At 39.2% G+C, this 16,865-nt stretch overlaps 1 protein-coding gene across 1 annotated transcript in view; it reads left to right on the top strand.

Annotated features, from left to right (window-relative positions):
* Positions 1–16,865, top strand: part of LOC109073459 (inactive dipeptidyl peptidase 10-like) — a 53,068-nt gene that overhangs the window by 22,384 nt on the left and 13,819 nt on the right. The window lies entirely within an intron of this gene.

Genomic DNA, 16,865 nt, shown 5'->3' with positions numbered 1-16,865 from the left:
TGGGCAGTTTTCTTTTTTGAGAAAAATGTTTGTGAAATAGTAGGCTAACGTTACTGTCTGTGGGTTCATTGTGCAAAAAACTATTTGCCTTTTGCTATTACTTTCCCCATATTCTTGGCTATTGTAATGCAATTATCTAACATTACTGTATTATATGCTGTTGAATATATTTGGTCAGCTGTAATAAATTGCATTTCAAATATATCAATTCCTGTAATAATTCTTTATACATTTTCTGTGATAATTATTAATCAGGATGAGATGAGTGTTCTACAGCACTTTGTAACTCCTCGTCTGTGTGTCCTGGCTCAAAACTATATGGTTCTGGATCTTGGTTTGATACACAGTAAAATTACTCTGAGTCTGACAATTCCTCAGAGTCAGCCATGATCACGAGTCACGTCTAGCTAGTTAGTCACGTTTGTTTTGTTTACGGAACCATCAACAGGGCGTCTCGTGTGCTGCGCTAATCACTCCGCCCAAGTAGCCACTCCGCCCAAGTAACGTAAGCTGTGCTCCTACGCCTAGTGAGAATATAGTTCCCAGTATTTATACGATTAAAAATGGTCTCTGTCTCATATAGCCTTGAAAATGTTATTAGTGAATATTCGTTTAATGTTTGAAATTTGCATTTTTTTTTATTGTATTAGGAACGTTTTTTCTTGGTTTATGTGACCATTATAGAAACATTCCATTCTATCATCTTGAAAACCAACACTGCCACATCCGAGCTGGAATCGGCCCGACACTGAAGTGTACAGCGCCCCGGGCATAGCCAAGATTCATTTTTAATATCTTCTTTACTGTTCACTAATCTTTCATTTAAAATTGATACGCTGGCAAAATGTTTACTTACCGCTAACCCTAACTCATCTCATTATGATAAATGCATTTTAAAAGTAAAGAACTCACTGGATTAAGTTGGCATGAGAACAATTTATTTACAAAACTATGCAATTACAGCAAAAAAGAAGACAAAAAAAAACAAGTTATATAGAAAGTTTATATAAATATAAAAAACATAACATTTAATTAAATTACCCTTACATTTATTTATACTTACGTATAAATAATATAACACGTATAAACAATAAACACAGGTGATACTTCACAATTTACAATAAGATTTCATTTGTAACATTAGTTACCTACCCAACATGAACTAACATGACAAATACTTAACATTAACCTTAGTTAACTGTAGTTAATATATAAACCTAATTAATTTCAACATTTACTAATACATTGTTAAAAACAAAAATTGTGCCTGTTGACATTATTTAATGGATCAGAGCCAACATGAACTAACAAAGAACAGTTGTTGTTTTTTAACCGTATCAAAGATGAATGCAAATTGTAACAAATGTATTGCTCGTTATTTAATGTTAATTTCAACATTTACTAATGTTAACTAATGATACCTTATTGTAAAGATACACCAAAACTTAGTGTTTTGATTAACACATTAGTAAATGGCAGAGTTTTAAAATTAAAACCATTTTTTACTTTTTATTTATTTATCTAATTATTTACTATTACTATTACCATGAATCATTTCTGACTAAAACAGTGGGTACTTTTCCTCGGTTGTTGCCCATATTCAAATTACTCAGGATTTATGGTTGTTGTGGTGTAACATGTCTTTCCACATCTTAATCCGTGACATCTTTGTTTGGGAGTTTTTATTTCTGCACCTGTAAAGAGCAAATAATATACAAGTATCTATTAGTAAAGGTCTAACGTAATGCATCATTGTGAACTACATTAAATGTATGTTGTAGCATGTTGTAGTTATTTGACAGACTATTTACAGCACCAACTGCAGTGACAGCAACAATAAGTGGCTGTGCCCAGCATGATTAATATTTAGTGTGTAGCATGCTAATTAAAGAGAGTTCACCCAAAATATGAAAATCATTTTGTCCCCTTCGTACTGTCCATACCTGACAAACTTGTTGGGTTTGATTACCAGCATTCTTCAAAGTATCTTCTTTTGAGTTCTGCAGAGAAACAAAAGTAAGAGGTTTGGTAAAACGTAAAAGACAGAATTCTGGTTAACTATACACTGAAATAAATTAATAAACACTTTTCACCAGTCATCGCTATGCAGAAAAATAACAGTGAACCCTGCAATAAAATGCTTGAAAAATGCACATTCAGTAGATCCAAAGCTTGCTGTTGATCAGGTATCTTCAATTAATATTCCCTGCAGTTACTGCAAAAAATAACACGTTGAAATGGTCAATGCAAACATTTTACTTGAACTTACTTTCTCATTGTCTCTAATGCTCCTTGTTAGTTCAGTCAGAAGTATAATAAAGATGATTTCACTGTCTTGGACTCCAACCACTGCTCAGTGTTCACAGGTGTCTGAGTAATGCCTGCCATTCCTTCAGCTTCTGTTGGTTACTACAAAACATAGAAATATTAAAAGAAATCTGTAGCATGTTAAGAGAAATAATCAGTTACTCCTGTGTGTCTTTACATCCTGAGTGAAAAAGCAATTAAAGTAAAATGATGAACTGTGATGCTGTGTTTGTGTTGTAGTCACGTGAGTTTTGGCAGAGATTAGCATCTGTATAGTCTACTTATATTAAGCATCTGTAAAAGCAGGACAGAGAGATTGCAGATGATCTCAGACAAACTGATGCATATATGACTACAGTACATTCTCATCATAAAAATAGCTGAAACTAGCTAATGCATTTAGTTGAGGTTATTTGAAAACAACGACCCACTTAAACAAATCTTCACTCTTACATACTTTAAGAAATATGGGGAAAAAATATGTTTTCTTATTGCAACTGCATTAACAAAAATAAGAATCTGGAAGGTAACAAAACAAACAAACCTTTCTCTTTGTATATGCTGGACCACTGTGATTATCATCCTCATCTTCCTCGTCTGTTGGTGGGTTGGGTTGCTCGTCAGTTTTCTGCAGAGTAAAAACTCCAGAGTAGACCCACACAATAATTCGATCAAAAATGAAAAATATATTGTTTATTTTGTTTTTTTACTTAGGTTTCGCACAAAGCCGCGTTTGCTGCAGTCTCACACGTGAGGTGAACGTTTGCGAGTTCATTTATGAGCGCCTGCCCCTGCGCTAGTAAAATACTAAAAAGAAGTGCTCAACGATGCTTACCAGAAGTGTTTTATCGAAAGTTCATACATCCACATCTCTTGGTAAATAATCCATTGTATTGTTTGCATCCAAACTGCCCAAACATGGCGCACAGGTACGACTCCGCCAACGCTGCACGAGTGAAGGTGATACACGTGAGAGCGCAATGAAGCGCGTTCAAAATACATACAAGCAAACGTATATAAGAATGACCTGCTGCATTACATAAATATAGATTTGATATTTTTATGAATATTAGAGAATGTTCTGTCCTATAAAGCACTTTTTTTTTCTTTTTTTTTACATTTTAGCGCAGATAATTTGTTTTTGACAAATTCACGACATTAGACGTATAATTAACATTATAAGACACTGTAAAGATCTTAAGCCAAGTTTAAAATAGTTTTATGTTTTTTATTGCTATATTAATGTAACCATCTATGACTGAACCGAGCAGAGTCGTTGCCAGAAGTGGGACGGACTTTACAGCCAGACTCGGGTCGGTTACGGTGAACAGGAATCGGGTCAGTGCTTTACAGGCGCATCACAAACACATGCGCGAGAGCGAGCTGCGGGCCACACTGAGCCGAGGGCCAGACAAGCTCGGGCCGATTACTACATGCTGTCTGGGACTGGTCACACTTGTAATTTCTGTTCCCATCACTTCTAAAATGAAGGCATTCCAATAATGGTGTTTTAAGAATGTATTTGTTCAACATTATGAAATAACACCATAAACACATTACAAGAACGTTGTTATGAGAACATCAGTCAAGTACAAAAAAACACCATAAAGACGTTACAAGAACGTTGTTATGAGAACGTTTTCCCTCAACATTATGAGAACATCAGTCAAGTAAAAATAACACCATAAAGACGTTACAAGAACGTTGTTATGAGAACGTTTTCCCTCAACATTATGAGAACATCAGTCAAGTAAAAATAACACCATAAAGACGTTACAAGAACGTTGTTATGGGAACGTTTTCGCTCAACATTATGAGAACATCAGTCAAGTAAAAATAACATCATACAGACGTTACAAGAACGTTGTTATGGGAACGTTTTCGCTCAACATTATGAGAACATCAGTCAAGTAAAAATAACATCATAAAGACGTTACAAGAACGTTGTTATGAAAATGTTTTCCCTCAACGTTATGACAATGTATTTTAACTATGAAAACATTATAAGACTGTTCCAGAAACATTATGCCAGGAACGTTTTTTTCTAACATTTACATAACTTTTGCATAACGTTAGTGAAAGTTATGGGAACGTTCCCTGTTAGCTGGGTGTGTGATTGGCTTTCCGCGCTTTGTATTAAACTATACATGCATACATGATTTAAGCAACTTAATTATAATTGGTTTGTAAACATCATAAACATTTTAAGGGGAAGTCATGGCCTAGTGTTTAGAGAGTTTGACTCCTAACCCTAGGGTTGTGGGTTTGTGTCTCGTGCCGGCAATACCACGACTGAGGTGCCCTTGAGCAAGGCACCAAACCCCCAACTGCTCCCCGGGCACTGCAGCATAAATGGCTGCCCACAGTTCCGGGTGTGTGTTCACGGTGTGTGTGTGTTCACTGCTGTGTGTGTGCACTTTGGATGGGTTAAAAGCAGAGCACGAATTCTGAGTATGGGTCACCATACTTGGCTGTATGTCACGTCACTTTCACTTTGTTATTAGTTGTTTTAGATTTTTTTGTATTGGTAGTCATGTTTTGTTGTATTTTTATTAAACGTGCATTAGTAATATTTTGCTTGATGCGCCCGCTTGTGGCATCAGGAGAGAAGCAAAAAGCTTTTCTTGACCCTAACTGAAATTATGCATTTTAAATTAGAATATAATTCGAATTTTGACAGTATATAAGTAGAAAATTCGAATTTAGTTTTTTAGCCATTTTGACAGCCCTACTACTGTATGTACTACAAGAATAGTATTGTGCTGAATATTGAATAATACTGAATGTTTGTATATATTCAGCACTTGGATACTGCAAAAATACTGCAGTCCAACTTCAAAGGCCAAAAAAAAAAAAAAAACTCTATATGAATAGCATGTTACAGTATTCAAATACTGTAAGTTGTGCATCTGTAAAATCAGGGTCAATGAGAGATTCATTCTGTCTCAGCATCATGTCTTTGTGCTTTGTCCCAAGCCTGGTTTCTCCCAAGGTTTTTTTCTCCATTCTGTCACTGATGGAGTTTTGGTTCCTTGCCGCTGTCGCCTCTGGCTTGCTTAGTTGGGGACACTTCATTTCCAGTGATATTGTTGACTTGATTGCAAATGATTGCACAGATACTATTTAAACTGAACTGAGCTACATGATGACATCACTGAATTCAAAGATGAACTGCCTTTAACTGGAAAATTAGTGTTTACTATTGTCATTTTGCATTATTGGCACACTATTTTCCTAATTACAGTTTTTCTCGATTGCTTATACACATTTCTTGAAACTATGCCTCATATTCTCAGAACAGTAAAAACAAATCTATAACGTCTCACCCAATTCCCCAAACATCCTATTTTCAGGTCAAAATTAAGCTCTACACTCAAAACCATTCACTCTTGCTGAAAAAAACAAACTTTTCCCTCAGGCATCACACACAAGCCATCAAAAACACACACACTACAACATAGTCTTTCACACTGGTGAAATAAATTCAAAACAACATTTCAAAAACTGGTAAGTTATGTTGCCTTTTCATGTGGCATATTTTTATTTATTCATGTACTACACAATACAACACAACACACAAACACAAAATTTATTCCGCCTCAGCATCTCGTCTTTGGTCTGGGTCAGACCAGAGAATCTCGTCCACATCACAGGCTATATTGGCCCTAGCCAGGCAGCAGGGGTAAAATCCTCATGCATGCCTGATCCATCCCTGGCATGCATCTACTGTTATGTCTAGGCAGGCTTCTTCCATGGCCTGGAGGAGGTGAACTCAGACATAAGGTTCTCGGTCATACACTTTCCACCACCATGCCAAAAAAAACTCCTCTATCGGGTTTAGAAAGGGAGAGTATGCAGGCAGAATGATGTTTGAAAACCTTGGGTTATTGGTAAACCAGTCACAAACAAGAGCAGCGTGATGGAAGCTGACGTTATCCCAAACAACAACGTAGTGAGGCTGCTCTGGCTGTGCCGGTTCCCTGAGGTCACTGCAAAAACCACATTCTTTTTATAGGAAAAATGGAAACATACTAAAACTCTGTCCATACGCAAGGCAATTTGAAGCATTTTTTTATTACAGTAGCATATGTACAAAAGTGTATGCGTTGTCACAGCACAGAGTACAGCACTCAAGTTACTGTACAGAGCAGTTTCTCCCTTGTCCTTCAACTCATCTTCTCCCTCATTCTTCACCATGTCCTCCTCCTCCTTGTCCTCCTCGTCACCGCCGTCCTCGTCCTCCTCCTCCTCCTCCTCCCCGTCCCCCTCCTCATCCTCGTCCTCCTCCTCGACCTCTTCATTCATTTCTCCGTAAATCCATTGTTCCAAAACTCAGTGAAGTGATTCAGGCCCCTTTATCCATCTATAGAAGGATATGATCAATGTGTGTTCAATTTTGACTCTTAGTGTTTTAACCTGGGTAATTGTGTGCTAATTGAGCTCAAGCTATAGTGACTTAAGTGAACAATATTAAATGCTAGTGCTTTCTAAATGACCACATGGTGTAGACAATGAGAAATGAAGGGATTTGTGTGTAGAGTTTTCCAGTGACAGTTCAACATATCTGATTCATGTGTCAAAACGGGAATAGTGTTTATAGTTTAGGGATATGGGTGTGCTTTTTGAAAAATGGCGTTATGGTTTTGAAATTTTAGTTAAAAAGCCTGGTTATAGTGTTTTAGCAATCTAGAAAAACTGTAATGTTGATCAGTTGCTTTGACACAATCTGTATTGTTAAAAGCACTATATAAATAAAGGTGGCTTGACTTGAGTCCAGCCTGAGGACTTTGTCCACATCACAAGTAATGTTGTCTGTTTTGCTAGACAAAGAGAAAAAAAAACCTCTGGTCTGACAGTTCCAGCCGTGATAACACGCTCTATACCTTCCTCTTTTTCTCCACATCCACTTCTTACATTTACTCTTCCTCCTCTCCTTCTTAGATTGCTTCCATCTATTGTTCGTATCATCATTCAGTCACCTGTTCCACTTGTGCACTCTGAACTGGCTCATATTTTTGTGAACCCAAAGATGGTGCCAGTGTGTCAGGCATGCCATCAGCCGTTCCATCTGTTGTATGTGTTCCTGCTGTTTCTGACACTTGTACATACTGTCAACGCTGTATGAAATGCTGCTAGATCTGAGAATAACAGCTGGAAATCTGCACAAATTGGATTATTACGGTGGGGGGACTGAGCCTCCCTTCCTTTCGGATATTCCATCATACCTCCGCCGCACTCCTGCTCTACCGTCTCGACGAAAAAGATACCGACGCCAGGGGAAGCGTAGCGGTTGTCTCGTGAGGCTGAGGGCTGTGTTTGTACGTCCCGATCGAGGTGGATATGGATCTGGTCCTCGCCTGTGTGTCGCTCAACGTTCTCTGGACCCTGTTGCCTCCTGTCTGGTTATGGTGGCGGGTTCCTAAGTGGCCTTTCAACCCCGCGGCCCTTGCTCTCCCTGTCTCCGCTGGCGCGGAGTGAATCTGGAGTATCTGCGGCCTTTGTGTCGTGCTTCCTCGTCAGCTGTTCGTCCTGACCCGCCGGCTCCGGCTAGATTTGCCCTTGGGAATAAATCATTTATCCTTAAGGATTTCTTTATATCACGGGAACTGGATTTTCTCTTTATCTCCGAGACTTGGCTGAGTGCTGGTGAGTTCAGTGTCTTTACGGAACTTTTACCTGACGGGTGTTGCTATTTTAATTCTCCCCGGACATCTGGCCGAGGAGGAGGAATTGCGACTGTTTTTAAGAGTGACTTTAAATGCAAGCAGATATCGCTGTCAATGTCATCCCCCACCAGCTTTGAACTGAGTCTGTTTGAGCTGGGTCAGTTGCACACGGTGTTGTGTGCGGTGGTTTATCGTCCTCCCAAATTTAACAAAGACTTTTTTAACGGACTTCTCTGTGTTTTTGGCGGATATTATGCCTAAATATGACCGGGTCCTTATTGTTGGTGATTGTAATATTCATGTATGCTGCCCTGAGAATCCATTAGCGAGAGACTTTCTAAATATCATTGACTCTTTTAATCTTGTCCAATCTGTAACTGGGCCGACACATGAACGTGGTCACACACTTGATCTTGTTTTATCCTATGGTTTGCCTGTTTTTAATCTGGAGATCTGTGATGCTTTTTTTCTCTGATCACATGCCGGTACTGTTTGAAGCTACTGTTTGCTGTCAAACAGTTAAACCTCGTGCTGCCGCTCGCACTTACCGAGTTATTAACCCCTCCACTGCTGCTTACTTCTCGACTGCTTTCAGTCAAAACTGCATCATGCCTGAAAGTGTGTATAATGATACTGAGGCTTTGAACTCTTGGTTTCTCGACACCTGTCAAACTGCCATTGACATAGCGGCTCCATTAAAAATCAGACGGACAAAAACTAAGTCTGAGCCCTGGCTGAATGAATCCACCCGTGCTTCCAGACAGCAGTGTCGAAGAGCTGAGAGAAAGTGGAAAAAGGACAAATTACAAGTGTCTTTTCAAATATTGAGGGATCGCTGGTGCCATTACCAATCCACTGTGAGAGAGGCTAAAAGAAAATATTTTTTCTGATATTGTCCTGTTGAACTCCTGCAAGCCTCGTGTTTTGTTTAAGGTTATTAATTCTGCTCTGAATGCACCACCGACTGTTGCAATTGATGCTTCCCCGGCTGTGAGTGAAAACTTTCTCCATTTCTTTATTGATAAAGTATTTTCTGCCAGAGCACTTATTTCACTCCCTGGTTTCGATCCTTCAGTGTTTGTCCCCTGCTCTGCTGTTCTAGACACTTTTGAGCCTGTGACTCTGCCCTTTGTGCAGGAGATTGTTGGTTATTTGAAGCCCTCAGGTTCTCCGGGTGATACTGTCCCTCCTCGACTTCTTAAAGAGGTTTTCCCGACTATTGGACCATCATTTACTACAGTTATTAATAGCAGTCTGTCCTCGGGAGTGGTACCTGTTAATTTTAAACATGCCGTTGTGCAGCCCTTGTTGAAAAAACCTGGGCTGGATCCCACTGTTTTGGCAAATTTTAGGCCTATTTCCAAATTGCCTTTCCTTTCTAAAATTTTGGAAAAGATTGTCTATTCCCAGCTCATGGACTTTATAAATGAACATAATATTATTGAGATTTTCCAATCCGGTTTTAAAACATTACATAGCACCGAATCAGCACTTTTAAGAGACATCTTTAACGACATTTTTTTTAGCTACTGACTCGGGTCACTGTGTTGTCCTTGTACTTTTAGATTTGACTGCTGCTTTTGATACAGTAGATCATGAAATACTGATTACTCGTTTGGAGCAGTGGGTGGGCATCAGTGGTACAGCGTTAGAATGGTTTAGGTCCTACTTGTCCCAGCGAACTTTCTGTGTTGGCCTTGCTGACTCTGTTTCCTCGACTGCTCCCTTGTCACATGGGGTGCCACAGGGCTCTGTGCTTGGCCCTCTCTTATTTTCCCTCTATCTACTCCCACTTGGTTCAATTCTCAGGAAGCATGGTATTTATTTTCATTGCTATGCAGATGACAGTCAGATCTATGTCCCTCTTAGAAAGTCAGACTCCTACTGTGTTAAGCCATTGCTAGCGTGTTTACATGACATTAAGGCCTGGATGTCTCTTAATTTTTTTAATTTTAATGAAAAAAAGACAGAAGTCATGGTCTTTAGTGGTAGTTGCACTTCTGTGACCCCGTTGGTTGATCTGGGTTCCTTAGCAAGCAAATTATTACTAATCTAGGGGTAAAGGTGGACACTGACCTTAAGTTTGACAACCAGATTAACGCCGTAGTGAAGTCCAGCTTTTTCCAGTTAAGGCAGCTGGCAAAAATTAAACCAGTCCTTCAGAAACAGCACTTTGAGACAGTAATTCACGCCTTTGTGACCACTCGGCTGGATTACTGCAATGCACTTTATTTGGGGGTCAATGGGTCCTCCATTGCCCGTCTGCAACTGGTTCAAAATGCTGCTGCTCGTCTTTTAACTGGCACAAGAAAGTATGAGCACATTTCACCTATTTTAGCTTCACTTCACTGGCTGCCTGTGCATTTTAGGATTCAATTTTAAACTACTCTTATTTGCTTTTAAATCCTTGAATCGCCTTGCCCCACCGTATCTCGCCGAGTTGCTGCACCCCTACATTCCCAGCCGCTCTCTCAGGTCAGCTGACCAGCTGCTCCTGACAGTGCCTAGAACTAGGCTAAAACTCAGAGGAGAAAGAGCTTTTGCTGTTTCAGCTCCAAAACTATGGAATGCTTTGCCATTACACATCAGACAAGTCTCCTCACTGTTTCATTTTAAATCTCTGCTTAAAACCCATCTCTTTACTCTGGCTTTTAACACCAGGTAATCGTGATTAATGTGATTTAAATGTGTTGTGTGTGCAGTGCATTTTATTTGTTTATTTGATTTGATTTCTATAATTTCATGTTGTTTTATCTTATTCTATTACTTTTATTTTATTGTGTTTATCTTTTTATCCTATTGTTATTTAAATTGTGCTATATAAATAAAGCGGATTGGATTGGATTGGATATTTTGTACAGTTGGTTTGATCACATCATTAAAAACAAGTGTGAACAAATTTGAATCGTTGTGTGTAAACAATGACAAGTGTGCTTTAGTTGTTTAACTTTTGCTACTTGTGTTTAGCATTTTGCAGCACAAATGCATCTTTCTATCTTTTTCTTTTTCTTTCTTTTGAAAGAAAGGAAGAAAAGAAAGAAAGAAATGCATCACAGTGTGATAAGTGTTTAAGTGAATGAGAATGTGTTTAGAGTTTTGCAAAAAGAGTGCATGAGATTTGCTTCACTAGCAAGGACCATGCCACACTGTAAATATCAGGAACTAATCTTTATTGTATAAAGTAGGGATGAAAGGGGAAAAGTAGGAGGGATGAAGGGAAGAGATGATAGGTTGATCTTGGCATCTGTTGGGGGCCCGGAGAGACTCAGGATAGGGGAATTGTCTCTGTAATGTAAGGCTGAGTTATTAGGACCCCCCAATTCAACCTTGAAGGAAGAGAGGGATGTTAAGGAGGTTATGGAAGGAAAAAAGGGGGTGGGAAGGGTGGGTTCGAGATAACGAGATGAACGGTGCTAAAGGGTCAGCTAGACGTAAGTAAGTTTTGGGAAGTGAGGTGATTAGATGAGGTGTCTGAGGGAGGCATGGCCCTGCTCCCGAACCTCAGTTAACTAGTTAACTCCCTTTCACTAGCAAGGACCATGCCACACTGCAAATATCAGGAACTATTCTTTATTGTATTTCCCAGAGTATTTGCAGGTGGCAATTTCTATGGGGCTGATGCGTGAGACAGGGAATTGTGGTTTATTAAAGGGGCCTATCATGAATCCTTTTTTAACTTCTTCTGCTAATAGCGTATCGACTATGTTGGGTTCTGAAGTGGCGTACTGGAGATTATGCAATGTGTGGGAGGTGTCAGGAATTATGTCTCTGTCTGGGTGGAAACCATTTGTGAATCCATTGTTTAAGAAGTGTACGAATTCTCTATCTTGATGATTTTTTAATGCAATGGCTAGGGACTTTACCTTGATTGGGGAAAATTTGATACTGGCATATTCCTACGCGGAAGATAGAGAAAGTGAGAGCGAATTTGATAGGAGTGAGATGTTTTGAACGTGAGGGAACAGGATGGCTTAGCTGCATGAAAAATTGTGAAGTGACATACAGCCAAGTATGATGACCCATACTCAATTCGTGCTCTGCATTTAACCCATCCAAAGTGTACACACACAGCAGTGAACACACACTGGTTCAGTGCCTTGCTCAAGGGCACCTCAGTCATGGTATTGCTGGCCCAAGACTCGAACCCACAACCTTAGGGTTAGGAGTCAAACTATCTAACCACTAGGCCACGATTTTCCCTAATAGGGGCCATATTACTGCGTACAGCTGAAGGAAGGGTAAAGGAATAGATGATTGGATGAAAGGATGAATGTGGATTCTGATTAATTTGTGAACACAGATGAGATGAAAGATGACATGATTTGAGTAAAAATGGTTGAAGCAGCTGTAGGTGTAGTTACGGCTTGTCTCCAGCTAGGGGGAGCTGGCGCTGCTGTCTGGAGCTGTGGTGGAGGGACATGCTGCCTGACATCACAGGTGACGGAAGGTGGCCGGCTTGTAGATGCCGGAAGTATTGACGGATAAACTTGTTCATGTACAGCTTTTGGTAGATTCTAAGTATAGGTGGTATAGTCTTGCTTTATTATCTGAGCAATTGAAGTGGATGTCTTTACTTTTAAGTGTGCGATGAAGGCGAGCCACGGTCCAATTCGAGATGTCGTCGTTGGTTCTGGTGGACGCATGGTGAGATTGACGGCGCACGCTATCAGAAGTTGTGCTGAGGAAACAGCTGCTGAGGAAGAGAGCGAGAAGACCGGTTTCCAAGTCTGTGATGAGTATGGCTGTCTCTGTTAGAGGATCTCAATGCTGGAGTTGAGGGAGCCTGTGATCGAGCTGGAGTTTAAGAATTGCTTTGAAGGGTATTAGAGTGAGAATGCTTGCGTGGTCAAGGGATGTGTACGGTTGATCGCAAGCGCTGTGAAGTGCTGCTCAGGTTGGTTTGGTGCGAGCTAGTCCTCGGTTGGGAGGAGTTGGTCTCGAAAAGATCATTGTCTGCATCAGGTGAGTTGATTTGTATCTCTGGATCCATGGTTGTTTGAGATAACGAGATGAATAGTGCTAAAGGATCAGCTAGACATAAGTAAGTTTTGGTGAGGTGATTGGATGAGGTGACTGAGTGAGACGTGGCCCTGCTCCCAAACCTCAGTTAACTAGTTAACTCCCTAAAGTCAAGTCAAGTCACCTTTATTTATATAGCACTTTTAACATTACAGACTGTAACAAAGCAACTGAACAGCATTAAATAGGAAAATAGTTTGTCAATAAAGCAAAAAGCCAGTTCATCATTGAATTCAATGTCATCATCCAGCTCAGTTCAGTTTAAATAGTATCTGTGCTATCAAGTCAACGAAATCGCTGGAAATTAAGTTTCCCCAACAAAGCAATCCAGAGGCACCAAAACTCCATCGGTGACAGAATGGAGAAAAAAACCTTGGGAGAAACCAGTCTCAGTCAATGACCAGCAGTTCAATTCCAGGCAGCAGCAAAGTCACATTGTGCATAAGAATAATCTGTTTCCTGTGTTCTTGTCCTGGTGGCCGTCTAGGAGACAAGGTCTTGACTGTGGATCTGTCTCTGGGGCTTATCTAATTGTCCTGGTCTCCGCTGACTTTCAGGGCTGTAACGGTCCTCCCTAGGTGCTGATCCACCAGCTGGGTTGGATACATACTGGATCCGGGTGACTGCAGTGACCATATGATCTGGATACAGACTAGATCTGGGGGCTACGGTGACCTCAGAATAAGAGAGAAACAGACTAATATTAGCGTAGATGCCATTCTTCTAACAATGTAGCAAGTACATGGTGTGTTATGAGAAGTGATCCCTGTTCTGGTTTTCCTAATCAACGCAGCCTAAAAATCCTTTAACGGATTTGAATATTAGAAATGTGTTAGTGTGTTATGTGTAAGCCAGGTTAAAGAGGTGGGTCTTTAATCTAGATTTAAACTGGCAGAGTGTGTCTGCCTCCCGAACAATGTTAGGTATGTAGGTTATTCCAGAGTTTGGGCGCTAAATTTGAACCTGAACTTGAACTTAGGAAAAGGATCTGCCGCCCGCAGTTGATTTTGATATTCTACGTATTATCAAATTGCCAGAGTTTTGAGAACGCAGCGGATGTGGAGGACTATAGTGCAATAAGAGCTTGTTTAAATACTGAGGTACTAAACCATTCAGGGTTTTATAAGTAATAAGCAAGATTTTAAAATCTATACAATGTTTGATAGGGAGCCAGTGCAGTGTTGACAGAACCAGGCTAATATGGTCATACTTCCTGGTTCTAGTAAGAACTCTAGCTGCTGCATTTTGGACTATTAAATCTAGGAGTATTAAATCTAGAGTATGATTTCAATAATGAGTAGGTCCTGAGACATGTTGTCTAACCCCAATAGAGTTCAAAATGTCTATGATTGCTGATCCCAATGCATCTTTTTCATTATCAACATGGATATTAAAATCACCAACAATTGAAACTTTATCTGCAGTCAGCAATAACTCAGATATAAAATCAGCAAATTCTTTAATAAATTCTGTATGGTGCCCTGGTGGCCTGTATACAGTAGCCAGTACAAGCATCATAGAGGATTTATCATTAACTCTTGTTTCTCTGGATAATGTTATATAAAGCACCATTACTTAACATCTTCATGTCTCCACTTAATATTCACTTTATCAGTAAGACATTCATCATTCACTACCTCACATTGACATACTGTAAGTGTCAACCTGTTTGCACATTTGACTCTTGTACATTCCTGTGTATCTTATTATTTAAGACTACAGTTTACTTTCATGCACATTATTTTCCACTATATATTTAATTCTACAGTATACATCTCTTTATATATTTTATTTTTTATTCTTATATTTTTATTGCTTACTTTTATTTCATTCTTTCATAGCTATATTTATGTATATTGTCATCTGTGTTGTATTCTTTAATAATTGCACTGTCCATGGAGCGGACCTGACTCACATTTCACTGCTGGTTATATATGCTCTATATAATTGTGTATGTGACAAATAAAAATCTTGAATCTTGAATCTTGAATTCCTTTATATAATTTTTTATTTGAGAATTACTTCTGAGAAATACTGAAAATATTTTTATAAATTGTAGCAACACCTCCCCCTTTAACTTTTGGACGCAGTTCATGTTTATAAAAGTAATCTTGGGGGGTAAACTCATTTAAAATAATGTAATCATCAGGTTTTAGCCTTGTTTCTGTCAAACAGAGCACATCTAGGTTATGATCAGTGATCATATCATTTACAAAAAGAGAGAGAAGAGCGGCACCACCCCAGGAGGGATGAAGACATCTCTTTTCAACAGTTCAGGTCTGCCCCAAAAACTTGTCCAATTGTCTATGAAACCTATGTTATTCTGCGGGCACCACTTAGACATCCAGCCATTGAGTGATGAGAGTCTGCTATGTATCTCATCACCACGGTAAGCAGGGAGGGGACCAGAGCATATTACAGTGTCTGACATTGTGCTTGTCAGTTCACACACCTCTTTAATGTTATTTTTAGTGATCTCCGACTGGCGAAGTCGAACATCATTAGCACCGGCGTAAATAACAATCTTATTGAATTTACGTTTAGCATCAACCAGCACTTTTAAATTTGCCAAGATGTCAGGCGCTCTGGCTCCCAGTAAACAGTGGACTATGGTGGCTGGTGTCTCTTTTTTTACATTCCGTACAATAGAATCGGCAATATCTAGAGCACTTTCATCAGGTTTCTCAGTGGATCATCACTGAGTGGGGAGAACCTGTTCAATGTTTTGATCGGAAGAGCAGTGCTTTGACCCGTGACTCTGCCGCCTCACAGTCACCCAGTTGCCCTGCTGCAGTGGCTCAGTAACTGGAACCGAACAATGTACAGGACTCCCTGAGCTAGTCACATCCAAAGCCGTATCTACAGCCCTCATATTCTTACTGTCCTCAATTAAAGTTTGGATGCATGTCTCTAATTCTGAAACCTTCTCTGTCAGCCTATCTATTTCCCTGTATTTATCACATGTGAATCCCTCGTCGCCAGCAGAGAGAGATAAACTATACAGGTGGCAAGTGGTGCAAACAACAATAGCAGGAGAAGTAGCCATTTCTCACCATGATTGAAGAGTTATTCTGACTTACCACTGTTGTTTGATGAACTCGTGAAAAACGGCGTGAGAGAAAAAAGAAACAAGGCCAAAAAAACAAAATAATAGAAGCGAACAGAAATGCATATGCAAACATAAATGTCAAGCTAACTGGCTAACGAATGCTAGCGCGCTGTAGGCGCACTGCACTCATGATTTAAAATTTTAAATCGAACGGTCAGATTAGTCAAATTAGATTGATAGATAATATCGGATATATGGTGGGAATTAAGTTTGTATTTTATCACTTTAGACAGCAGAGAGTGATAGTAAGATAGAGATTCAACAGAAACGTGGAGCTACAATCATAAACCACTCTGCAGCATGCAGACAGGAGCCTAACTGCCTGAACGTGTTTAAGGTTTAGCAGAAAGAGTGCTTTGTTCAACAAATTGGTTTAAGCTAGTGAGAAATTGGTTCAGAGATTTGGGTTTACTATTTTAGCAATTCAGAAAAAATGTAATATATTTTATTAAAATGTTCTTTTTAAAGAATATCACATAAATTTCGTCAATCTTTTAAATAGTAATTGAAACTCTGTTGCACTTTACCAAAAAGTGAAAGGAATTGTTTGAACTTCATTTAATTACTTTTTAAAGGATGGTTTATGCATTTTTGACTTCTAATGTTTTTGATAATAAAACTGTATTAAACAATAAAACATCTGGAAAAAAATTTCTGAAAAAAATAAAATGTTAAAATTATAATAAATCATTAAATTGTTCAAGTATTAATTAACTTGATTAGACATCCTTTTTATTAGTAATTTTTTTTTATTATTTCACTTA

Source organism: Cyprinus carpio, chromosome A9 (genome assembly GCF_018340385.1).
Source record: "Cyprinus carpio isolate SPL01 chromosome A9, ASM1834038v1, whole genome shotgun sequence".
In the NCBI taxonomy this organism is placed as follows: Eukaryota; Metazoa; Chordata; class Actinopteri; order Cypriniformes; family Cyprinidae; genus Cyprinus; species Cyprinus carpio.
This window is presented reverse-complemented; position numbering and strand designations above follow the sequence as displayed.